Consider the following 27,292-nt stretch of genomic DNA (forward strand, 5'->3'; position numbering starts at 1 on the left):
CATGTTCAGCAGTGGGGTAAATATGAGATCACTGTATTCCATATAACTTATTAGAGTGGATATTGTATCTTGTAAGCGTAGATATTAGTTTTTGGGGAAAAAAGCTTCCCTAAATCTCTTTATAGAGGTCATATTAATAGTCATGCCTAATATTCCTTACATAAGTGTTATTTATTTACAAATGTAACATGAAAATAAAATGTGCAAATATAAGATAACGTTACACAAATCATTCAAATACAAGGTTATCAAGCATTACTATTCACAGATTTCTAAAAAATCCCCACTGCGAGATATAGGTGAAATTAGTTGTTTCCAGGAATATTTGCTGGAAAAGTAATTAAAAAAAAAAAAAAAGAAAAAAAAAGAGCACTGCATTGTATTAAAAAGGAAATAAATTGAAGCTTCAGGCATGGATTTACTGCTTATCTGGAAGAACAGAGTTTTCCTCTCCTTCCTTTCACGATCAACTGCAGTGTAAAACCTAGCATCATGCAAGACCACTGTGAAGACACAGTGCAAACCCTACTCACTTTGACAAATAGCAAATAACTTCAGTCACAAGTACTGATGGAAGCATTTTATAATATTCAGCTAATTGCAGATTATATTTCAGTTCATGATTCAGGAAATGAGAAAGATTAATAGAGAGGGTGAAGGCTGACGGTATTTAATAATGTTTTGCTTGTTTTTGTTCTTTTCTCAGAACATAGCTCAGCTGACTTTATGTTTTAAAAGTGTAATACTTGCTTGCAAATGTGAAAAATTCTCTTTAATCTGTAAAATAAACAGATAAAAAAATAATGCATATTCAGAAGTGACATTATTTTGTCTGAAAAAAGGTATTAGCAGGTACAAAAAACTACATCATCAGAACTGACTTTAAAGCAGAAACTTACTTTCTTTGATAGTATCCAGAAATGTCCCCAGCAGAAAAGGGCGTGCCAACTAACAGGGACAATCTTCTCTGCAGAGAAGCAGTCAAACAACCGTGAAACCAAGCAAATGGAGGATGCTATCTGCAGTATGTAAAACTCATATTGTTCTGAAAGTTGCAGAAAACCTCTGATCACCACTAACATATGGCAAGTACTCGTAAGCGCCGAGTATCAGGGATTCTCTCCAATGCTTTTTCAAGTATGGAAACTGTATAAAACATTCATGAATTTTCATACATATTTATAAACAGGTTATCTACTTTTCACAGTAATAAGTTAGAATACAAATGTAAAAATAAACTTCACAGTACTTTCCTCTCTTCTGCAGTCTTTTCCAAATGAAAAGATGACTGAAAACTCTACTCTCAAGCTCACTGGTGTGCACTAATATGTAAAAAGCATGTTATTGGTTAAATATACTAAGCTTTTTCATTCATTGTAGACTGCTCATTTCAGTGTCCTCCTGACTTTACACATGTCCAAGATGCTGAAATCACGCAAGAAGAAAAAAGGTAGTAAAGATCAGGGAGAGACAGATCAGGTATACCGCAGGGAGAAACAGTGCCATAGCTGGTACAACCCCTTCTCTTTGGGATTGCTGTGCTTCCTTGATATGTTATAAAATAGTGTAATCACAAAAATAACATTACCAAATGTTTGTAGGTATCTGCTCATTTCAAATCTATAGAAGAAAGGTACTATTTACATGAGTTTTCTGGGTCCTTTCTCATGACAGACATTATTTCTTACACGTAAGAACAATGATTATTATTGTAGTCCATTTCTGTGGTTGGGTATCATTTTAAGCAGATGCTATTTAGTGCTGAAACAGCTATTAAAGGCAGCCATGCATGTAAGTGTTTCTGTGGATCGATTAGCAAAAACTGCTCGCTCTACTGATGACTCTATGACCTTACTGTGAACTTCTTTCTCTTTTGCCTGTCAAACTAGTGTTTGGGTTACTTTCTTGACTATGCTGAGAGATCCTAGAATTCACCAGTTAGCTGAACTTGATCTCTGGTACCTCACTTTTGCTGCTGCTGTTTTACTGGTGCCCAGATATAGGAGGGCTTCTAGAAAAAAACATCAACAGACAGTACGTTTTTGTCTCAATCTACCACAATTTATACACAGAAAGGACATATAAAGTCTCTGTACAAATAATATTTGGCTGAACAGGTTATAGAATAACTAATTATCATGTCTAATTTCTTATAGGTTTTCAAAATGTACCCGCAATACCTAACAGATTTTATTTAAAGTGACATAACTTCAGTGCAGAGCTGTTTGATTCTAGAAGCAGTACAACACAATTTTATCAGTAGCAGAACAGTATTACAGACCTTTTTCCTATGTAAATTGAGTAAATATAACAATCAAAATGATAAAGTGCTTTTAAAGGTTAGAGAACACACGCATAGAATCATAGAATCATTTAGGTTGGAAAAGACCCTTAGGATCATCGAGTCCAACCATTAACCTAGCACTGCCAAGTCCACCACTAAACCATGTCCTCAAGCACCACGTCTACCCATCTCTTAAATACCTTCAGGAATGGAGACTCAACCACTTCCCTGGGAAGCCTGTTCCAGTGCCTGACTACCCTTTCAGTGAAGAAGTTTTTCTTAATATCCAACCTAAACTTCCCCTGGTGCAACTTGAGGCTGTTTCCTCTCATCCTACCGCTTGTTACTAGGGAGAAGAGACCGACCCGCCACCTCACTACAACCTCCTTGCAGGTAGTTGTAGAGAGCAACAAGGTCTCCCGTCAGCCTCCTCTTCTCCAGACTAAACAACCCCAGTTCCCTCAGGTACTCCTCATGAGACTTGTGCTCTAGACCCTTCACCAACTTTGTTGCCCTTCTTTGGATGCTCTCTAGAATCTCAGTGTCCTTCATGTAGTGAGGGGCCCAAAACCGAACACACTATTCAAGGTGCAGCCTCACCAGTGCCAACCACAGAGGGACGATCACTTCCCTACTCCTGCTGGCCACACACTATTCCTGATACAAGCCAGGATGTTATTGGCCTTCTTGGCCACCTGGGCACACTACTGGCTCATGTTCAGCCGGTCGTTGACCAGGTCCCTTTCCGCTGGGCAGCTTTCCAGTCACTCTTCCACAAGCCTGTAGCATTGCATTGGGTTGTTGTGACCCAGGTGCAGGACCCGACACTTAGCCTTGTTGAACCTCATACAGTCAGCCTCGGCCCATCGATCCAGCATGTCCAGATCCCTCTGGGGTGCCTTCCTACCCTCAAGTAGATCTACAGTCCCACCCAACTTGGTGTCACCTGCAAATTTACTGAGTTTGCACTCAATCCCCTCGTCATATTGGCTTTTGCTTTTATCCCTTCCTTTAATAAAACAAGAGAAGTCTAATAATATAAAATATCTTGCATGTTGAAAAGTTGATATTTTCCACATAAAAGGAAGAACAAGAGATGTGTCATTTACGTATTGAGAAGTTGTATAATCTAAGCTCTGATTCTGCATATTGACTTTGTCTGCCAGCTTTCCTGTCTTAAAGAATCCTGTTGCTGGACTGGGTTATATGACAAGAATTTAAAGAAGGCCTTTTTCTTTGCATAAACATAATTCCCAACAAAATCAGAGTTAATATGTGAGCAATACAGAATCACATCCTATTGTTTTCTCACTCCTAGTTACAAGAAGCTGGAATTGTTATCCTAGGTGACTTCTGGATCAATCCTCAATGAACACAAGAAAACATAACCTATGGCATAACATAACATAAAATAACATGAAATAACATAATAGAAAGGCTTCTTTTTGAATATTTTACATCTTCCAGTATAAAGCTATGTCTGGGTAGAAAGTGATTAAAGTTGTCTTGAATTGAAGAACATCTTGCAGAAGATATGTCACAGATAACATTAATTAAAATAGTTCAAGTAGTAATGGGGAAGCCATGTTGAAATCCAGTATATTTTAAATAGTGTATGAGATCTTTATCATTCTTCTACTCTGATGTCTGTTTTTTTTTTGTTTGTTTGTTTTTTTTTTTGTCAAAACCATATATGTAACGTGACTATTATCCTGCTTTTAAAAGAAAATGAAATTAATACATTTTGTCAAGGAGATGAAATGCAAAACCGGAATGAAAACAAATCACCCCAAATATATATTTACAGTTTTTCCTTTCTCTAGGAACTTTATTCTCCTATTGATGTGTGTTAATTCACAATTAGTCCTGTCAGTGTGTCTGTGTAAAACACAGGAATGTTTAGATGTGTGCTATCACATATCATAGTACCACTCAGCTGCGACCACTGTCTAATTTTGAGATTAGATTTAATTACATTAAGTAAGATTTAACTCTACATTTTCCTTTTCCACATGTTTATTTTGATTCTAATGTAAGAAATCCTGTTTATTGTCTTGATACCACACTGAGAATTTCCATTGACAAAGTCATCCTTTGATCTAGCAAGAAAAAACTGCATTTTGCTTTGCCAAGTTTTACTTCCTTGAACTCTAGCATTTGCCGTCTGAAACACTCCAGTAGCATAAACACCTGCAATAATCATCTAAGGATCAAGTAGAATCTACAAGTTCCCTTCTTTCAGCCCTCTACAGACTAGCTATTTTTTTAATCCTTCTATTTGACCAGTCTGTTTTAGTGTAATTTCACCGGCATTGCTGTGTGAATTTCTGCCATTTGGAAATGCTTGCCTGCAAAATGTCATATCGCTTCTTTTGAAATCTCATCAGAAAAAGTGTTTTCTGCCTCAGATAGATCTTTGAATCCCTTTAGCTTTCAGTTAGCATTCAGTATGCATAGAATTTTTAAAGATGCAGTCAGTAAGTAAAAGCTTGCATAAAATAAAGTAGAATTGAACCTGCTATATTTCTGCATCTCACATTGCATTTTTTACTCCTTTCCAACCCATGACATTCTGGAAAAATTATTTGATACCATAGCAATAACTCCAATAGGTAAAGGAGGAGGAAGACTGAAAGTCTGAATGAAAGCTGGATGCCTGTATTACCATATTCAATTTCCACCTCCACTTTCTAGTAGAAACAAAAGCCAATCAGTCATATTCGGAAGGTGCTTTCCACCACCTATTCAGAGGTAATATTTTTGCTACTATTTAAAATTCTTTTCGTAGCAGTATAAATCATTTTACAAAATGACTTAATGCAAAGTGTAGTGTCAGAAATTTCTAAATTGTCAAAATATAAGAACAATTATGAATAAGTGTTATCATGGATTTCATAGTACTGACATTCTCTCAAAACTACAATATACAGAGAAAATGCTCTTCCACGTAATATTGGATCTTCAGAAAAAATAACTATATAAAAAGATTAATATTTTTCTACTTTTTAGTGAACAGAAACTTTTGCCACTTCTTGATATTTGATGAAATCTAGGAGAAGAAAATTCTGAATAGTTAAATTTTTTGTCATTTTTTTTCTTTTCTCCCAGTGTTATGTAGTAGGCATGTGACACCTATGAAATATAAATGTAATAACCAGGATAAAATAAATTAACTTGCCTTGAAGTGAAGTGCAAGTTTCCTAAGATGCCACAACTAAACCAGTAAGTATTTCATAATATTGTTATGACACAGGCAGGTGCAATTTTACATAAATATGCAATCACCAAAGGAGCAAATGGTATTAAACGGATTTCAATTGTAATAAATTTTATATTGCGGGATTCTATCCCTGAAATGAGGTCTTACTGGAAACTGAAAAACCTCCAAATTTCTCTCACTGTACTTTGATGAGATTTATGTACTGCATCTGATTTGAGACCTTGAGAATCAAGAACCCAAGTGGTTAATGGGGTGAAGAGGTGAGGGGCAGGAGTGAAAAGAATGGAAGTTTTCCACTTCTTAAGTCCAGCGTATTTAACATATTCTGCAGTTTTTTATTAAATTGCTCAAGGGTTCTTAGCCTCCACCCTCCTTACACCACTAGCATTAGTAAATGAAAACTAAAAAATAAGTGGTATTATTTCAGCCTTCAACTCCCTTTACACTACTGCAAGCTGCACCTTTAAATAATGGTGGATTCCGCACACTTTCCTTTTCACCAATATGGAAAAAAATGAAAGAAATATTATAGTACTCTAAACTGCTTGATGGATGTGATCATTTTCTCTGTAATGGAATGCTTATTTGTCAACTGGCTGTGTGGCAAGTGAGTATAAGTATTACCTTGCTCCTGAAATGACTGATGGGAACCTAAAAGGTCTGTTTGTCACACTTTGTCTGTTACAAACAAGACAGATAAGAGGGTTGTGGCTCAGTCTTTTGCATACAAAGATTCATGTTTCCATCAGAATATGTGTACTTTAACAAAAAAAACCAAACCAAAACAAAAAATCTACAGCTGCTAATTTTCTTTTTAAAGAACATGGAAGAATTACATAAAATTATCCAGATGATGTTATTGGCAAAAGCAAGAACTGCTTTATTTTCCACTTCTTTCTGTGTGTTGACAGCAGCGAGAAAAAATGAAACAGAGTAAGAGTATATTATATCAAACTATGTCTTAACTTGAAATTATTCCACAGATGATACATCCTGCAATTATGGCAACACTTCAACATTTTGAAGTTGTCAGTTTGGTGGTGTTTTTTTGTTTTTTTTTAATGTGATGATTGCAAAGTAACACAAAGTTTCTTACATAGTGCTGAGCATGAAATAGAAATGTTATCTACATATTTACAGAAAAATAAAACAAACAAACAAAAACCAAGACAAAAAATACAGTAATATAAGCTAGATTAAAAGAAATGTAATTGCATGATCACTGTCTTGAACATTTGTTTTAATTTCACTGTCTTCAAGATCAGAGAAACTGGTAATTAGTTCTGCATGATATAGAATTTTAAAACTTCATATTAAATCTGAAGTCATTTAGCACAGAGAAGATATATATACATATCTTCAATTTTATGGTTTCAAAAAATGAAATTTAAAGCATAGATTTATTTTTATTTTTAAATCATAGGGGTATATTGAAGTTCAGCAACTATAAGCTTTTTCTGGGGACAAATGGTGAGATCCTGATCTTTGAATACTACTCATCTCTTTACTTTTTCCCTTACACAGGAAAACAAAACTAACAATTTCATCCCTCTGTAGATCACTAGCAGTTGAATTTTCTTTTTGCTCACTAAAAGTGATAAATTTTATGTTAAAGAATATGAAGGTATGTGGGCCTAAAGTCTCAACATAAAAGAAGTATTTTTATTTTTATATTCCACATTTTTCCAGTGTCTTCCAAAAGACAAGAACATATTTCAGTTTATAATAATTCAAATAGTGAATCAAATGAACTCTCTACAGCTGAGCTTTTCTATACATATATATAGAATCAAATCTGATATCTCCTCATTTGTGGGTATTTCACTACCTCTGAATTTCCCCTGAGGATAAAGGTGAAGTTAAAAATTTTCTGCTTTCCACACTGCTTTCCACATTTCTGTTTCAAAATAGCCAATGAGTAGAAATCAGAAGAACAAGGAGATTGAAAAACATTTATTAACAGCAGGAGAGCACTCAGACCCTCCAAAAAGTCACCCATGAAAGGGATACTGTGAAGTTAGAGAATAATTTTTCTAAGAAAAAAGTGGTACATGTAAAATAATCATATGCTCCTTTTAATCAGAACAATAAAAACTTTCAGCCTAGGACTTAATATTTTAGGAACTTTTTCGGAATACCTACAGTAATGTAAATATTTGTTCCATACATTTAATCAATAGGATGTCTAGGTTAGCTTTGTGTTTTGGTTTAGGTTCAGGGGTGTTTTTAAATAAATACCTGCAAAAATTTGTTTGTGGACAAGGATCAGTTCATGTCTTCTTTACCAAATGCTTTACGCAATCAGTTCAGCTGAATTAGTGTTCAGCAATCCCAATGATTTTACAGTCATGGCAAACATCATGACAACTTATTGCAAAAAAATCTCCTGCTTAGGGAATCGTGCATGTTTACCATCGTATCACAAGAAACAACCTTCATTCATTTTAAGGTAAACTTTTGCTCTTTCTATAACTCTTTCATGACCTTAAAATGTCATCACAAGAGTGTCCACACTCTGTGTTTAATTTATCACAATGACATCTGGCACAGAGCTTGCTCATGACATCTCCCCACCTGGCTCAAAGAGTTCAATAACAACTCACAATTATCAATACTTTTATTCATTTTTCTCCCTCCTCTTCACCTGTCAGGGAGCAAGAGAAATTTGTTCGGTTGCATGAATTGTACATACATGCTTGTCCATGTAACCCTATTTTGTGAGGAGCTCCATCTAGAATAGACTACTCCTTTTCTCCTCTCTCTCTGGCTGGTAATAGTGGTCTGCACAGGGTGGGAAATAGGAGCAGAAAAGTATGCAGGCAGACTATGACAAGAAAGAAAATGACCGTTTCATCCATATGTATGTACAAATAGATTGGTTTGGAAAAACCACAGACTACATCTCTAGCCTGTATTATCTTTCTGTACCCCTATTCTGGGGTGGACATCTTCACTCAAGGCCACTCAAGGGCAGCTGACAATGGGTCAATACAACAGCGTGGTTTAAGCCCTAAGAACGATATCACATATGCATGTATATGACAGACAGTGTTACCAGGGCAAAAAACAATGTAAGTGCCAGGAGCTAAGCAGATCCACAGGCTTCATTGTCCCTTTCTGCTGCTGTTCTGTTCTAGTATTTCTGGACCTAAAACCAAACCAGAAACTCTTAAATTTGCAATTGCAAAAGTTTAAACAGTATATATTTACTTCCAGAATTTTGATTTCTGAAAACATTCATTAGTAAAAGAACAAAAACCCAAAATGTTTTCTTGTTTGAAAAATTTATTTCTGATCCTTCCTACTACAACAGGAATGGAATTTATTAAAAATAAAAAGCACCTTAAAAGAGGCATGATTCATCAACAGTTGAAAATATACTTACTAAATATTATTACAGTTTTCATGATGTGATTTATTTCCAGCATCTAAACTTAATCTCCACTAACATTTATTCTTGATCTAGCTAGTATTTAATCTCCAAACCTTAATAGTGAGGCTGTATTCAAAAGCAATCATAGCCTTGGATAGTTAAAAACAGAGATAGTATTATCCATTGATCCTCACTGAGACAAAAATAGAAATGCATACCCCAATGATGTGTATCAGACTTCATAGCACTGTCTGATGTTTTATGATATTTTATATAATCAGTGAAGAAAAACATTATCCAAACCCAACAATGTTATTTGGCCCTGTTTGTTCCTTTGCTTTCTGTTATAGAAAGTCACAGATGTACTGCATTCAGCATGAGGCTTCATTGTACACTGGTATTGCTTATATTTTCAAATTGTCATAAAACAAATTGTAGCAACAACTATGAGAATGTAGATTTTGGTTGTCTCTCTGAAATTAAATAAAGAGAAACATTATTAGCTAACAATACATATGAATATCCCTCAAGAAGATTTAATGATAGAAACATACTAGAACATAGAAAAAATAAAGAAATTGTGGCAAGACAAATACAGTCATTTTTAATGTTGTAGGATACAAAGGGAGTACTGTATGCAACTACAGTTCAACAAGGCTAAGCGCCGGGTCCTGCACTTGGGTCACAACAACCCCATGCAACGCTACAGGCTTGGGGAGGAGTGTCTGGAGAGCTGCCCAGCAGAAAAGGACCTGGGAGTGTTGGATGACAGCCACCTGAACAGGAGCCAGTAGTGTGCTCAGGTGGCCAAGAGGTCCTTGTGGCATCCTGGCTTGTATCAGGAATAGTGTGGCCAGCAGGACTAGGGAGGTGATAGTGCCCCTGTACTCGGCACTGGTGAGGCTGCACCTCGAGTACTGTGTTCAGTTTTGGGCCCCTCACTACAAGAAGGACATCGAGGTGCTGGAGCGTGTCCAAAGAAGGGCAATGAAGTTGGTGAAGGGTCCAGAGCACAAGTCTTACAAGGAGCAGCTGAGGGAGCTGGGTTTGTTTAGTTTGGAGAAGAGGATGCTGAGGGAAGACCATATTGCTCTCTACAACTACCTGAAAGGAGGTTGTACTGAGGTGGGTGTCGATCTCCCTAGTAACAAGCACTAGGATGAGAGGAAGCAGCCTCAAGCTGCACCAGGGGAAGTTTAGGCTGGATATTAGAAAAAACTTTGCCGCAAGGTTAGTCAGGCGCTGGAAGAGGCTTCCCAGGGAAGTGGTTGAGTCTCCATCCCTGGAGGTATTTAAAAGGTGGGTAGACGAGGTGCTCGAGGACATGGTTTAGTGGTGGACTTGGCAGTGCTACGTTAATGGTTGGACTCGATGATCTTAAGTGTCTTTTCCAACCTTAATGATTCTATGATTCTATAATTCTATGCAGATAATACAGTTGATTAATTCTAGATCCTTTACCAGTGTTGATGTAAAAACAAAATCACAAAAACTATCTGAAGTTTTCCATTAGTTTTATATTTATCATGAATAAGATCTTCAAAAGTCACTAATTCAGAACTTCAAGGTGATGAAAATCCAACAATCTTTGAGAAGAGTTTCTTCACAGCATTCAAGGTTGGCCGAAGTCTTTGAATGCTATTTTTTTTTTTTTTTTCAGTTTTTTTTCATTGGAAGGCTGTAACAGGTTGTTCTAACTGGAAGAAGTATCTCTCTAAGTGCAGTTTCCTAATGTATAGGCAGGTTCCAAATAAAAGAACCTACCTCTTACCCTTTTACATTACAAAAATGTTTTAGCTTTCCCATTCTGGAAGATAGTTTTCCTTAGAGAGGGTTGTTTTATAGTTTAAGGACCAGTTGTTCACTTTTTCTCCCTGTACGTAGCACAAGGACAGGTTCAGAGACCAGTTTAGCAGCAGTACCTGCACAGTTTTGAGCATTATACCATTTTCTTAAAGGCCATCAGGCGGTAATTTTTCTCAACAGTCCACCTGCAATTGTGGACAGCCAAAGTGCAGCAAATTCTAAGGAAAAAAGACAACAGAAACTGTTTGTCTTTTGGATGTTTATATGTCTTACTGTACCTCACTACATCTGTGGCTTTACATTTTCAGTGTTACACAAACAATATGTCATATCCATGCTAAGAAAAGAGCTAAGAAAAGTATGTGTGTTAACTTCTCCGCAACTTAACTAGGCTTCCCATAGTTTAACTACAACATGATTTTTGATCATGGAAGGACAGATGACCTGTATAAAAATATTTTTAAAACATACGATGCAATAGTTTCTAAGCAAAATTTTAAATTATTGTCATTTCTACCATTTGTTCTTTCCAAAGAAAGTCACCAGAAGTGACTATTAACTTAACATGGATCTAGCTCAGCTGAAACAATTCCAGAATTCATTCCTGATCTCTCACAGAACATTGTGGAACTTTATTTTCTCTAAATTTAGAAATCTTTCCATTCAAAGGGAGGAAAAGGGAACCTGCAGCACAGAACATGGAGAATGTGAGACATCTCCAAGTGCCGTTCAAAAGGTGGTAAGTGCAGGAGCCACAAGGAGTCATGGAGGAGACTGATGGCAATTTGTGAGAAGTGATATTTCTTTCTAGGGATGTGACAGGCAAAAAAATTAAAATATCTGATGCACAATCCCAACTCCCATCTTGGCCAGGGGAGCTTTTCCTCTCCACCGCTAAACGTACACTTTGTGTGTAGCTGGGCATGGCAGACGACTATGGAAAGAAAGAGGGAAAGAGAGACACTAACTGCAAATTCAGACAGGTTATGAAGATTGGTACCGTGCTACTGCTGTGAGCTCCTGGCAGTCACTGAAACAGACCACACACTATCCTTTGATATATTTATAGCTCTGGGTTTTCATACTACCACTTTTACCACTCTCAGATATGTTCCTCCAGTCTGCCTGACATACTCATCATTTCTTTAATAACTTAATCTCTGGTAGCCAAACAGGAAGAAGACTGGAGATATTTTGACTTTGGTGGACTATTGTTTAAGTAGAGCTTACATCACTTTCTTATCACATTGGGTCACTCACTACCCTGCCCAAGACAGCAAAGGCTATCTGATCGCCTATAACATTGTCTCTCTTGATTAGGGTCAGAGGGAAGATCATTCCTGTCCTCCTTTTGTCACTAAACTACCTGAGCTACCAGTGATTAACTTCCAGAGTAGGCTGAACAGAATCCAGCTAGTCTTCCTCCAACTAACTCAAAAGTACAGATGAAAACATCTTAATGTGTTGATGTGAGCAATCATTAAGATGGCCTGGTTAAAAGGGGAAAATTACTGAACTGGAGAAATTGTCTGCTGAAAAATATTGGCAGAGAAAAACCTGCCAGACTGAAACTGCAAGCTTGGGGACTAGGCCTGTGAACCAGAAACATCCTTGAAAAGTGCACCTGGCCTATTTGAAGTACATCCAGGGTACCTAGAAACCAGAGACATCCTGAGATACCACTGATAAGCACAAAAAGAAGGCACTGTAATGGCAACTTATTGTCTGAGAATGTGGAAAACTATCTGGAAAAGCAAAACTGCTCTGAAAGAACAGAAAACGTCATCATCTGTTGGATGTTACTGGTGAAAAATAGAAATTAACATTATCTATTAGTTCCTCGAAGTAGGATGTCCTACACACTCTTACATCTCTATGTTCTAAAAAGAACTTAATTTTTATCTGAAATGGAACCTCTCACTCTCTCCCTGAGAACTTCCTGGTCGAATTCCACATGAACCTTCTACGAGATCTGGGACTAACAATCCAGACTCTGTTTCACAGATCATTTTTGAAGTGAGACTCTGCCTCTTCTTGGTTCAGTCTGTTCCTCCCCGTTTTGGGGATAGTCTGCCATCCCTGAGACAGATGCCCCGGCCAGCTGCAGCACAAGAGGCAAAGGACCCCCTACCCTCTCACCACCAGGCAGAAGGAGGAGACCCAGGTGACAGGCAAGAATGGAAGCAGGTTACTACTTGGGGCAACAGGCAAATCTGCTCTCAGCCTGCCTCACCTTCCCAGGTGCCCATACACAACAGGTATGAGGCCCTGGGCTCGGAAGGGCAGACAAGTGATGATGTGGACACAGGTCCTTCTGGGGTGGAGGGGTCATCTAGGCAGCCTGCCCCCTGCACACAACTGCTCACGTTAAGAAAAAAAGAAGGGTAGTTGTCAGGTAGTTGTCCCCCTTCTGAGGGGAACGGAGGGTCCCATATGCCAACCAGACCCAACCCACAGGGAAGTCTGCTGCCTCCCTGGGACCAGGGTAAGAGATGTCACCAGAAAACTCCCCAGTCTGATAAGGCCCTCAGACTACTAACCTGCTATTCGTTCTCCATATTGGCAGCAAAGAGATAACAAAGAAAAATTCTAAGGCAATCAAAAGGGATTTCAGAGCCTTGGGGTGGTTCGTTGAAGGATCAGGTGCTCAGGTGGTGTTATCTTCAATCCTTCCAGTAGCAGGGAAGAATATTGAATGGAACAGGCAGACCCAGATAATCAACACGTGGCTCCGAGGCTGGTGTCATCGGCAAAACTTTGGGTTCTTCAATCATGGGACGGTCTATTCATCCCCAGGCCTAATGACATCTGATGGGATGCACCTCTCTCAGAAGGGGAAAAGGGTTTTTGCCCAGGAGCTAGCAGGGCTGATTGATCGAGCTTTAAACTAGATTGGAAGGGGGAAAGGCACAATACCTGGGTAGTGAGCAATGAGCAATGGCATGTCATGCCAAAGTTTGAGGAGCTGCATACTAGTGAGATTCCTCAGACTGCTCCATGAGGCAACAAGCACAATGAACCACACTTGAAGTGTTTCTACACAAATGTGCGCAGCATGAGGAACAAGCAAGAGGAGCTTCATGAGGGGAAAGTCCTGCTTAACAAACTTAATTTCCTTCTATGACAAGGTTAACCACCTAGTTGACCAAAGGAAGCCAGTCAATGTAATCTTTTCAGATTTCAGTAAAGCTTTCAGTACTGTCTCTCACAGTATCCTCCTGGACAAAATGTCCAGCATACAGCTGCATAAACACATAATGCAGTGGGTGTGCAATTGGCTGATGGGTCAGGCTCCAAGGGTTAGAGTAAATGGAGTTACACTGGGCTGGCGACCAGTCACTAGCGGGGTTCCGCAGGGATCCATCTTAGGGGCAGTGCTCATCAATATCTTCATAAACAACTTCAATGCAGGACTTGAAGGTTTGTTATCAAAGTTTGCTGACGACACAAAACTGGGAGGAGCCGTTGACACTCTGGAGGGCAGAGAGGCCCTGCAGAGAGATCTGGACAAATGAGAGAGCTGGGCAATCACCAACCATATGAAGTTTAACAAGGGCAAGTGCCAGATTTTGCACCTGGGACAGGGCAACCCTGGGTGTACGTACAGGCTGGGAGAACAAGAGGCTGAAGAGCAGCCCCATGGAGAGGGATCTGGGGGTTCTGGTCGACAGCAAGTTGAACATGAGCCAACAGTGTGCCCTGGCAGCCAGGAGGGCCAACCGTGTCCTGGGGTGCATTAAGCACTGTATTCCTAGCTGGTCGAGGGAGGTGATTGTCCCGCTCTACTCTGCACTGGTGCGGCCTCATCTTGAGTACTGTGTGCAGATTTGGGTGCCACAGTACAAAAAGGATACGAAGCTACTAGAGAGTGTCCAGAGGAGAGGCACAAAGATGGTAAAGGGTTTAGAGGGGAAACTGTATGAGGGGCAGCTGAAGTCACTTGGTCTGTTCAGCCTGGAGAAGAGGAGACTGAGGGGAGACCTCATTGCAGTCTCCAGCTTCCTCACAAGAGGAAGAGGAGGGGCAGGCGCTGATTTCTTCTCCCTGGTGACCAATGATAGGACCTGAGGGAACGGCAGGAAGATATGCCAGGGGAGGTTTAGGTTGGACATTAGGAAAAGGTTCTTCACCCAGAGGGTAGTGGAGCATTGGAACAGGCTCCCCTGGGAGGCAGTCATGGCGTCAAGCCTGACAACATTCAAGAAGCATTTGGACAACACCCTCAGACATATGGTGTGTTTTTTGGGGGTTGTCCTATGCAGGGACAAGAGTTGGACTGGATGATCCTTGTGGGTCCCTTCCAACTCAGGATATTCTATGATTCTATGAATCTATGATTCTATGAGTATATAAATAATACCTATTTGCTATGTAATAGTAGAGAATATGTGTTCAGGAACAAGAACTGGCTCTTACATCTACTGTCATGTAAAAGCCTATATCTGGACCTTTGAAATTTTTTGCCTTCCAGAAGAGACTGGACACATCCAGGGTATCTAGTGAGAGTGATACTTTTGTTTATGCTAAATTCTGAACCCTGTCTGGCAATTTCAACTGTTCATTGTCCTTTTCCTATTCTCTTCTTTTAAAAATTATAAGGCTCACTTCAGTCCCCTTTTTTTTTGAACTGCCTAAAGGTGCTTGGATGCATTTACAATTTTGGTTTCCATAACATAATATAGTAACGAGTTCCACAATGTAATAGCATATTATTTCAAAAAATTCCTTTAAAAAAAATCTCTCTTATATGAATAAATGTAGTGATTAATAGGGGCTTATTCACCTTTTCCATGATGCATGCATTTATGTGAATTTCTATCCTAATTCCCTCAGTTATCTTGATTTTAGCTTGAATGGTGTAAAGTATTTATTCTCTCATTGGTTCCTATAGAAATATCTTTGATCATCCTCTCTCCTTTTTCTAGCTTTTTGATACATAGTGCAGAGAAGGGACAGAATTACATGTAACATGATAATGACCAGATATACCATCAGCTATTTAAATTGCAAAACTATGTTTTCATTATGTTTTTATTTACTTCCAAGTAAAGGACAATATTTGTTTTGCCTTTGCCTATTTGCCTGTGATTGGAGCCACTGGAACCCACAAAGCTGATTCCAACCAAGTGCTCTCTTGTGCATGGCTATAGCTAATTGTCTTCTTAGTAATCATAAACTTAATAGATAATTCGAACAGGTGCTAAGCCCTGTGGTGTTATCCGGCAAAATAACTTTAAACTCTAGACTATGTTTGAATATTTAATTGGATTAAAACTTGTTTTCAGCAGAACTGAACATTAATTTTAGGCATTTTTTATTTATTCACAAAATTACCAGACCATAAATAATCTCAACATTCTCAATGTTGAGTGTTGTGGATGTTCTTATTTTTCCTAATATCTTTGCAAAAGCCTACTGAAAGCTCAATTAGAAACTAACTCGGTGTCATTCAATCAGGTCTTTTCAGCCACATATCGCACAGCTATTACACTGACAAAACACGCTCTTTGAGGAGCTTTGGTCTCTGAGACACTGAATACCATAATTTAGCATCTGCCAGGTTCAGGTAGCTCTGTATGTAACGGGGAGACTGCTTATTTACCAAATTTATCAAATGTACTCTGTTCTGAGATGCTTTGATTTTCGTTTTCTAAGAGGAAGAATACTATGTTAAAATACTGGTTTAATTAAAACAGAACCATCATATTTTCAGAAACCTGGCAATATGATGGAATCCTATGATTTCACTTAATATGCTGCTGCATTCACTTGAAATCTATTAATTATTATCATCTAAAAGGCTGAAGAATTTATCAACTATCAGTAAAGGCATCTTTAAAAAAAGTAGATACACATTCAGCATGAAGAAGAAAAAGCAATGAAATTCAAGATTCATGTGATTTAACAGGAATGACACTACTTTATGGTTATATTTTTACTGAAACTACATTAATTTTTAACAATATTAAAAATTAGGAATTAACATCAGCCTGAGCCAGTTTTCATTTTGGTTCTTTAAGGATAGAGGGAGAAAAGTATCTTTTCTTTATTTCTTCTATTTTTCCAGTGACTTTTCTGTTGCCACCACACATTCTGAGAAATAGTAATTTTGTACATTGTCAAATAATTATACGGTTCATCCCAGTGGAGGAAAACTAAACACGTAGGCCAGGCACTATAATAAACTTCAGGAAAAACAGAAACAGATATAAAAGAATATTTCCAATGTTTCCATTTTAACTTAGCAAAAGAATGCATTGCATTTTGAGTATTCTGTGTCAAACTTTCAGGTAGCATGATCAAAATACTAAGCTCTTCACAGCCTTCCCATCCATAATCAACCTCTTCTTCCTATATCCACAAAAGTGAAGATAAAGCACAGATGGGCTCTGTTTGAATATACATATTATGTCTGTCCAACAACTTAGACAAAAGAAACGTGTGCTTTAGAAAAGAGAGTGCTCTACCTAAACACATTCCTCAAGCTTAGTATCTTGATAAGGAGGAGTTCTTTGAACAGCTGCTTCTATTTCCAGATCTCCTTGTCCTCACAGAATGTCCTTTCCACATTATAGTTGAACATATGCACAGTGATCTACCTATATTTTCACATATTCAAATACCTGATAAAAAATTGGTATGGGAGGATTAGTCCAATCATCCTTCTATCTAGGTTCCTTGATGGTGTTGGTTTTTTAAGACACTGAATAAGGAGAAAAGAAAGCAGCTGAATCCATAGGTGACTTAGGTCATTATTAAACAGGTTTCAAAAACCTTGTCATAATCACATCTTAAGGATGGATGATCTTGAAGCTGCAAACTGAAGATACTGATTCATCTACCAATTCTATGATTCTTATATTTTTAAGTAATTTTTTATTGTGCTCAGATCCCCAGTACTAAGTACCTTGTCTTATCTATTATCTGCAATGCTCATTTAAAATTCAGGTTATTTCTGTATGAGATGTTTCTTACTATGTTTTGTTTCTGTACTTAACAAAATGTGACTCTGATCTTACACTTGGGACCTCTCATTGCCACCATAACACAAGTGGGTAATAACTAAAATAATGTATTCTACTATACGTTTAATAGAAATCACAGTTAAGAAATTATGCAGACAATTGTTAATATTTTGTTTTCTTATGTCAGAATACGCAATTGGGCTTCTTACTTTTTAATGTACAATAAAATTTTGCTTATAATAGGACCATCAGGGAGTTCTTCAAATAAGAGTACTTTTTATCTCTTTTATGATAATTTTAAAATTCAAGACGGATACCCCCCTGTATCCCTGTATCCTGTATATTTCTGTTACAAGTGTTTGAGTACTCATACGGTCCACAGAAATGTGTTCAGGAAGAATTAAGGTATTTTAAGTTAGCAAGACATCGAACATCTAGCTTGTCCCTCAAAGACAGCTGTAGAATGCCTGTCTTCAGCTTAATTTACCATAATTTTCCTTCCTTAACCTGAAGACACAGGGAAATAGTAATTACGGTTCTGAAGTTTAGAAAGTTGATGTAATTGCTAAATCATAGTTAGGGCAAAGTTACGTGACAAATACAGTTTATCACATTGTTCTATGATTTATCATTAGGACATTATCACATAAATCTGGACCATATATCAATATAGTTCTAAGCAGACATTTTTGTTTTAGTCCACCAAATCCATTTTATACACAGCTTAAGTCAACTCCTGCAGACCTTTATGAAGCAGTGATCTTGATCACATCATGCTGTCATGTGAGATGGCTGCTGAAATTTTTTCAAGATGACAGAAATTGTCTACACCAACATTATAGTTTTCTTTCTGTTTGTTATGCCTTCCAGTGCCACAAAAATCTGTAACGCTGTGAGACATATGTCATAATACGCTAAAGCACGAGGAAAGTGTCATATGCAAAGCTAACTCATAATCCTTTAAAAGTCTTTAATTATAGTCAATCCTACTGGATATGTATTTAGAAAAAAATGACATAACTATTGTGGATTGAGAAAAAAATCTGTGGCTCAATATCCACATTTGTAGAAACAAATCATACAGTGGTGTATGTTTGGAATAACAAAATAAGTGCAGCAACACGCTATGAGAAAAATTATCAATACTAATCCTAAATAGTTTTGATATAATTTTTTTTAACAGAACATTCAAGTGACTAATGATGGGTTTCAGCATCTTATTAACTACAGTCTAGTATATGCACAAACAAAAATGGTGACTAAGCGTATGCAATCAAGTTCCATTTTTAAAAGTGGCTTAGATACAATGGTCAGGTTGTAAAATGTGCTTGGGTGCCTAAAAATGCAGTTTTTATAAAGCCTTTTAAAATGTCTTGATACCTAACTCACGTTGGTTTCATACAGCGATAGAGACATAAATCATTGTAGTATCTGTTTGTGTCATGATCTGGAGGAAGTCTAAATCCTAGGCACACATGAAAAATACACCCGCATAAGTGAATAGAAACAATTTTTAAAATTGCTACTTCCTTTTCTCTTTCCTTCCTGTTCCCTCTAAAATACTTTTTTAATTTCTTTTGCTAACATAGATAAAGCAATGTGTCATTTGACATGGTAAATCACATCTGATTAGCAGAATCCAGTGCAAGGAACAATTAACATAGCTACACTGAAGAAAAATTGCTTATGAATTTGGACACTAAATTAATGTAATTTTAAAATGAAAATGAAATCTGAACGTAAATGTTGAGTACTTAAGTCAATGGAATCAGTTAAATCATCTACTGATTGACTTACAGGCAAAATCACAACTGCAAGACCAGTCACAGGATGATTTCTTTACAAATCATAATTCGCAAATATTTTTCCACAGTCTGCATACTACATCTAACTTTTCAAAATAAAATTTTCTCAGCTGCCTTTAGAAAAAAGAGAACAGTATGTATATATTTTATATATAAATACCTAAATCAGTTTATTCTGTATATCCAATCTATAGCATTTAGTAGATGTTTTTCAGCCCAGCTCAGTTTTTTCTTTTTGATTTTCCCTAAGCAATATTAGAGCAAAATCTTTCTGTGAGCACAATATATTTGCCTCTATACTATAAGATCTAACTGTTGCTACATAGATAGAAAATAAATACTAAGTCAACAATGTGGTCTGAAATGTGGAAATGATGAAAGAAAAAATTTCACTCTAACAGTGACATTTCCCAGTAGTGAGTATGGAAAAATAGTACAAATGTGGAGAAAGGTTAACTGAACCTGAATCCTGCATATGTATTCTGGCTTTATCCAAATGAATTATAACTCAATATTACCAATACCAAATCATATTCATATGTCTTAACTTTGTTTTTTCTTTCTTTAAAAGTTTGAAACTTTGAAAATATTTAGTGCCCAAATAAATTAGAATAATTAGCACTGAATTCTGTTTAATTATCTATATTTTTTTGTGCTTTCAGAAGATAATACTTTTCTCTCTGCAATTGTAGAGGGTCTCCACTCTCAGAAAATGAGAAATTTTGCTGTTCCCCATGCTACAGCAGGGGAAAAGGAGGAAGAAGTGGCAGAGAGAAACAGCTATGCACTGACCATGTTTTGGCCTTTAGACATATGGCTTATTGTTAACTTTGTTCTTTTTTTTTTTTTTTTCTTTCTTTTTTTTCTTTTTTTTTCTTTTTTTTTTCTTTTTCTTTTTTTTTCTTTTTCCCAAATACAGGCACACTGACTACACTTTAAGACCTTCAGTGCTCCAGACTTCAAAAACTCAGGCCACGTTATTATCTAAGTACAGAATCAGTGAAGTATTTGATTGTAAACATCCAAACCAGAATATAGAATTAATAACTTTGAAATCTAGTATCTCATATCCAATATATCAACCTTTTTGGAATTATTATTTCAGGAAGGGCTGAACAGAACAGAGTTGCCAAAACCAGAATCTATTTAGAAGGTATTGGTTAAAGAATATTCTTCCACAAGTGAAAAACAATGCAACTAACATGGATGTGCACAGGAAAACCATGCCAGCTTAAAATAGATATTCTGGATTTCTACAGAATTTTATTCCCATTGAAAGTAGTTCCATTTCAGTTTATTCCTTGTATTTCGTTAAAGTTACATTTGAAAAGTTTAAAGTTACAGTTTAAAACATTCGATGCTTGCAAAAGTAACTAAATTTAAAGCCTATTCAAGTATATATTCTGCTTGATTTTTTTTTTTTCCCTAACGTCTCGACTTTCATTTCCTGGAACTGATTCCTGTGTTTTCATCTCACAGTATGTACAAATCATGAGGGTTTCACAGCAGTACAGGCACTATAAGGTACTTTGAAATATGCCAAATGCTTTACCATTTTTTTTCATTTTTTGTTTTATTTCCCCCTGTACTTACATTGACATTTTTGCATGCCTTATTTAACTCTTTTAAAATTGGGGATAATATGTATCAAATTGTTTTTCACATGATCTAGATACCATGTTGCCTGTTGAAACACATGATTTAAATACAAGTCAGTTTTCAAAATCCAGCTGTCTTCCAATTCAGACACTAAATAATATCTGTTCCAGGAATAGCTTTGAGATGGATAAAAGTGGAAACAGAAGATACTGAACTTCTTTGGGTGTTAATATATACAAATCATATTATAAGAAAGTGGGTTAATAGTAAATCAAGTTAGCCTAGAAATTACTGAAAACTGGTTGTTCAGCTGATGTCAAGATGTAACAACTTATAAGCATCATAACATTTCAGAAGATACTGTATAGCTTGTCTAACTGGCTGCCTATCAAATTAACAAGATATTAACCCAGTGGTCGGTATTATAGTTACATCTAGACTGGTAAATGTCAAAATGAAATTATGGATGCTTTGTAACTGTAAAGAAATGCAAAGGAAAATTATTATCTGCATTTAACAGATGGGGAAACTCTTCCAAAGAGATGGAAAATAACTTGCCTATGTCAATTGGCAGTCCAGTCTTCATTACTGGAATTAAAACCTGTCTCAGGTAAGTTGCTATCTTGTAAACGACACAGTCAACACAATACGGAACTATTAAAGAAGAAAGGCCTATTAAGACAGCATTTTTTACAACCTACATCCTGGGAACAATAATTTTCCTCTTTAGCCTTCTTTCAGAAATAAACAGCAGACCCAAATACAAAGTTCAGCCTCTGCTTTTACAGACTTTAATAGTTTTTGATTGCTGATGCACGTACTGTGCTCATTATAAATTAAACAAGGGAGACAAATTTCTACCTGAAGAAGCATGTCTGTCAAATGTGTGGTTAGCATGGTGTTTTTCATAAAATTCTGCTATGGATGGATAACATGCTGATTAATGGATTTTAAGGACGAGTTTGCAGTTTTGAAGGATAAATATTCTTTCCAATTTAGCAACCAAAAAATTGTAAAGGTTTTTTCCTCCTGCAAATGTATGCACATTTGTTTAGAGTTGGTATATTAATAAATGACAACTGCTACAGAAAGTAGTCTAGCATTAAATTAAATACATTTCATGACCCGCTCACTCAAAATGCATTATCTTTTAATATATTATGCATGCAAATATAATGACACTACATAAATGACAATCTTAAAGTCCTGCAAAAAAATGAAAGCCTGTTTGTCTGCTGAGTTAAAATAACCTTGAATTATTTATAAAAACTTACTGTTTGATAATATTACAGTATTATGTAATTGATTTAGCACATAAAAGTCTTTTCTCTAAAGAAAAAGAAAGAACAAAGGCTGCTTAACTATCTATCAGAAATTATCAACAAAGGATAATTAGGATATTTTAGTGCAAGTTGTAGGATCAATAACAGAAAACAAGCCTGAAAGGGACTCTTTAAGACGCTCCTTGCCCTAGGAAAATAATAATTATGTAATCCATGCTTTTAAAATCTTTTTGTTACAGGTCTTAAATTATGGATTTTCTACAACCTGCACAATATATACTCACCATAGAAGCTATATTTATCATCTAATCAAAATCTCATATATACTCTCGTTACTTCTTCTAGCAAGCATGGACAGGAAAAATCAGCTTATTCTTTTTGGAGCAGGGTACCAGGTTTTGGAGTGTGTTATCAGTTCCTATCCAACTCTTCTCTTAGATAACATAACTCCAGGTGTTTCTATCTGTTCTCATTAATTAAGTTTGTCAGAGTTTTCCGGAGGTCTAAACGTCTTTCTTGTGTTTCTCTAGGTTTCCCAAACATCTCACCTTTTCCCTAGAGATCAATTTCCAGAAGTTGTGTCAGCACTTCATCTATCAAGACAGCTATTTCTTACTACATATTTCTGGAAGTTTTTATTCCTAAATGTAATTTTTTTAAAATCTATTTATGCTAAAGTACAACATTATACAGGTTAATTCCAACATTTGCTACAGTACTTTAATCCTGCATTTAACATTACTGAAACCCCTCCAAGCATGGTAAAACAGGTAAAAACTTTTCTTTCTTCCTAATTGTTGGTTAATTGTAGAAGATTATTTGATCTATGGAAACTTCACAGTGAATACTACTTGATATCTGTTTTGACAGTAAGCCACTAATAGCTGTTCTTTCAGTAAGGTTACCCAAATAATTTTTTATCTTTGTTATGAAACTTTCGCTTAGACCACCATGCTTCCCAATTTAGCTTATGAAAATATCATACAGGGCAACGACAAAAGCATTAGTACAGTGATGATACTGCCATATACTTTTTTTCTTTCTCTGAAAGTTTTGTTAGCCGGATCTAGAAGGAAATTAAGTTGGTTTGACATGGTATGTTTAGAATAAATTCAAGTTGGATGTTTTTCTTCTACTTGTTTTCCTCCAGGTGTGTAAATACAGTTTCTTATCTGTCCCAGTGTTTTGCTGAAAACTGAAGTTATTATGGCATGTCTGTAATTTTTCAGCTGCTTCTTCTAAAAGCCTGAAAATATATTCATCATTTTTCAGTCTTCTGGAACCTCGTCTGTTCTCCACATGTTCTCAAAGATAAGTGTTAATGAATGCATGAATGTGCCAGATATTTAAAAATGCCTGTTTTTTTCAAGTAGTCTCCAACTGTTCCCTTCTCATTGTACCCTGAGGTGTTATACACGCATATCTCATGCAGCTGTCCCTGCAGTGGACTTTTAGGAGGACAAAGGTAGTGAACGTTTCTTCTCTCTCATCATTGTATGTTAACAGTTTTACGCTTCCACTGAGAATTAATTAATATTCTTCTTTGAAGAGCTTTGAAGAGAAAATATTGAAACCATTCTAATAACAAATCACTACTTATTAAGAGAACATTTCAAGACTGAGGAGACAACAGCAGGTTGAGGTTTTTTTTTTTTAATTTCGAGGAACTCTGCATCAGGCACTGAAAATAAGCCTGCTAAGGAACCATAGTAGAATGGTTGGAATCAAATACTTTCAAGAATTTACTGCCTCACAGCTAGAGAATACTTTCTTTTTGCCCACTGTTCCTAAACTGAAACTCACCTCTCCTCACCACTGAAAACAGTTTAGTACCTTGCCCTGTTTTGGACTAGGAACAAAGTGTTTGGGAACACAGAATAGGAAGCCTGCACATGTAGTAAATTATCATTCTTACCTGGGAGTGCATAAATAATTCTTAAGCATAAAAAATATTTCATATTTTTCCATAAATGGAGAAATGTCAAAATTTGAAAATATTAATCAATACAACCCGTGTGCCCCCCCCCCCCTCCCCCCCCGACAAAACCATACATTTTCCTGGAAGAGCAGTGGTAGCTGAAATTTCATGCCAGCTACACACTTTATTACAACAAACATCAAATAACCTTCTTTTTTTTTTTTTCCCCCAAAAAATATACAGCTGAAAATCAAAAGGAAATAAATTTTAATAATATCTGCTAACGTTATCTTCCTAGATATTTAGCTATTTCGATAATAGTGTAAGTTAGAAAATTGTTTATTTCCATGCTGAGAAAACTATGGAGAGTCATAATAATTCTCTTATTAAATAGTTGGGATCTTTTATTAAAAAAAAAAAAGTGATTGTTTTCCATCTTTTCTCAAACTACTAGGCCATATTCGGTGTCTATATAGACAATGAAGCAATTAGATTTCACTTAAATAAAAGTATGTTAAAAATCGATAACAATTTATTTTTCTAATATTATGATAAAGTTATTTTTTTTATATATATGAACTTTTTAAAAGCATATTCCAAACTATGTGTAAATTTCATTATTTTGTAGGGTATTAACATCTTACAATAATGAAATTACAAATCAAATTTAAATTATTTTTTAAATATCCTAGATAGAAGTTAGAATGTATCCTGTTCTATGCATCTGTACATTTGGTCATGCATCAAGTCAACTTTATTGAACCAGAACACACTGACTATTTCAACACAGAAAATAAAATCACTTCATGTTTTCTAAAAAGTTTAATAAGAATGTGTGTAAAGAGAGGGGTAAGACAAATGATCAGTTAATGACTTGAGGTCTTAGCCAAGTATCTTCAATGTGCTGGACAAAGCTAATAAAACAATATGCTAATGCAAATTAATCGTGATATATGTAAGCATCAAATTAGAACACAAAATTACAGGCTGAATGACAGTCTTTAGCACTAGCTCAATATAAACAGGACAATTTTTCCATTGAAAATATGCTAATTCATTCTGAAGTGACACAGGCTTTAACAGTATGTAAAGTATGGTAATAGCTCAACATTTACAGAAGTAAATAGAAACATGAACGGAAAAATCCTGAACATGATATTGTATTTGTGTGTTAACTGATGTGTCAAGCATTTCTTATCAAGGGAGGAACAAGGATTAGCTAGTGTTTGTAAAGTCAAAACTGCTTAGAATCAACTCGGTCATCATTCAGAACTGTCAGGTACCACTACCCTTGTAACTTTGTTAACATTCAGTTTTTTCTTCCTTCCTCTGTAAATCATGATTATTTTTAGTATTTTGATATTGCAAGGAAAAAAATCCTAACAATCTACATTCTTATTACTACACCACTGAGCTAGGCTTTAAAGTCCTAAAATATGTATTCAAGTGATTTTTAAAGGAATGTTTCTTCCCCAGACACTTTAAAATTAATTTGGAAATGCTAGAATACATTTTTTTTTGTGATACTTCAGTATGTTAATGTAAAACAATAACATTTGAGTGGGAAAATGTCAAATAAAAATCCCATTAATATGCTAAAACTTAGACACGGTCATATCTTTCAATTAAATCACATTGAAAAAGCTGATCTGAACTTAGTTAACTTTGAGGTAGCACAGAAGGAGTTCCTTTGATTAAGCAGAAGATCAAAGAAAGAACAAAACCACACTGGCTGGTAAGTTACCAAAAGCTGTTTTGATTAAAGAATGTTAGCTAATATTCAATTTAATTGTGTTAGAGGCAGCACCCCACTGATAATGAAGCTGGGAGATATAGTTAGCATGTCCTCTATAAGTTGTATCTACATTTGATTGATTTTATGCAGTTCTGGACACAGATATGCACTACAGAAACTTGGGGGAAAAAGCTAACCTTAATGTTAAATTTATGTATAAAAGGAAGCTTTTATTTAAAGAAGAAAAGGAAGGAGGAACAGCAAAAACAGATAAAAACCAAAAGCCTTTCAAAGTATAAATACTTCGCACAAGTATGTTATTAGAAAGTAGAGCTCCATTACCTTTAACTTGGTTTTATCCCCAAGGTTATCTGGTTGTTGACTATTTTCATTGAAACAAAACCAAGGTACCCACTCAAGACTGAATTTCATTTAACAAGACAAAATACTTGCATCTGGCACTGACCATTAAGATTTTCCATAGTGAATGGTTGTTCAAATGTAAGCACCATATTTTTCTGTTTTATCCAGATTTCACTTAAAAAGTATTTTAAGACTTCTGTAAGGAGAAACTATTTTTTTTTTTAGAACTACTGACAGAGCTGGAAAAAATGAAAAAGCTTAGTTTTACAGCAGAATGATAGATGTAATCCTGTTTTATCCTTTCATATGCTAGCTTCCACCATCTAAAATGGCATTTGCATAATCACTCCAGGCCAAAGGATACCAAGTTAATATTTAGGAATCCACTCTGTAAAATAGTAAGGAACCTTTAAAGTCTCTTTCTTTCAATCTGTTTTCCAGCTTGAACGTGACTACATCTCTGTGTCACAGCCTGGATCTATGTTCCTGGAAATAAATGACTTGTAATAAGAACAGGGACCTCATAACAGTCTGAAAAGTACATGCACCAGTCATTTCTATCAAACTAGTTCTTGATAACCTTCTAGAAATAGAGCAGACACTGATGCAGCCGAGGCTGCTTCATTTAGTCATGGGAAAAGAGAGTTTCTCCACCTATCCTACTTCACTGGTGGGGAAGACAAGATGACCTCCTTTTTAAGGGTGTAGTCAAAAAATGCGTACTGCTGGTGGTTTAGAGAGGCCAAGATCCTCCTGACTGTGAAAACACTGATTACTGGCATATTGTACCCATTTTACTTCTTGCTTTAGAAGTCAAATTTCTTGACTTCAGTGGCTGACATATGGGGACGTTTATATCCTCCATGGCTTGTTTCAGGTGGGGTCATTGGGAATGCAAAGAATATTACAGACCTTGGCACATATTTGCTTCAGATTCGGTT

Source organism: Platalea leucorodia (genome assembly GCF_965183815.1).
Source record: "Platalea leucorodia genome assembly, chromosome: Z".
NCBI lineage: Eukaryota > Metazoa > Chordata > Aves > Pelecaniformes > Threskiornithidae > Platalea > Platalea leucorodia.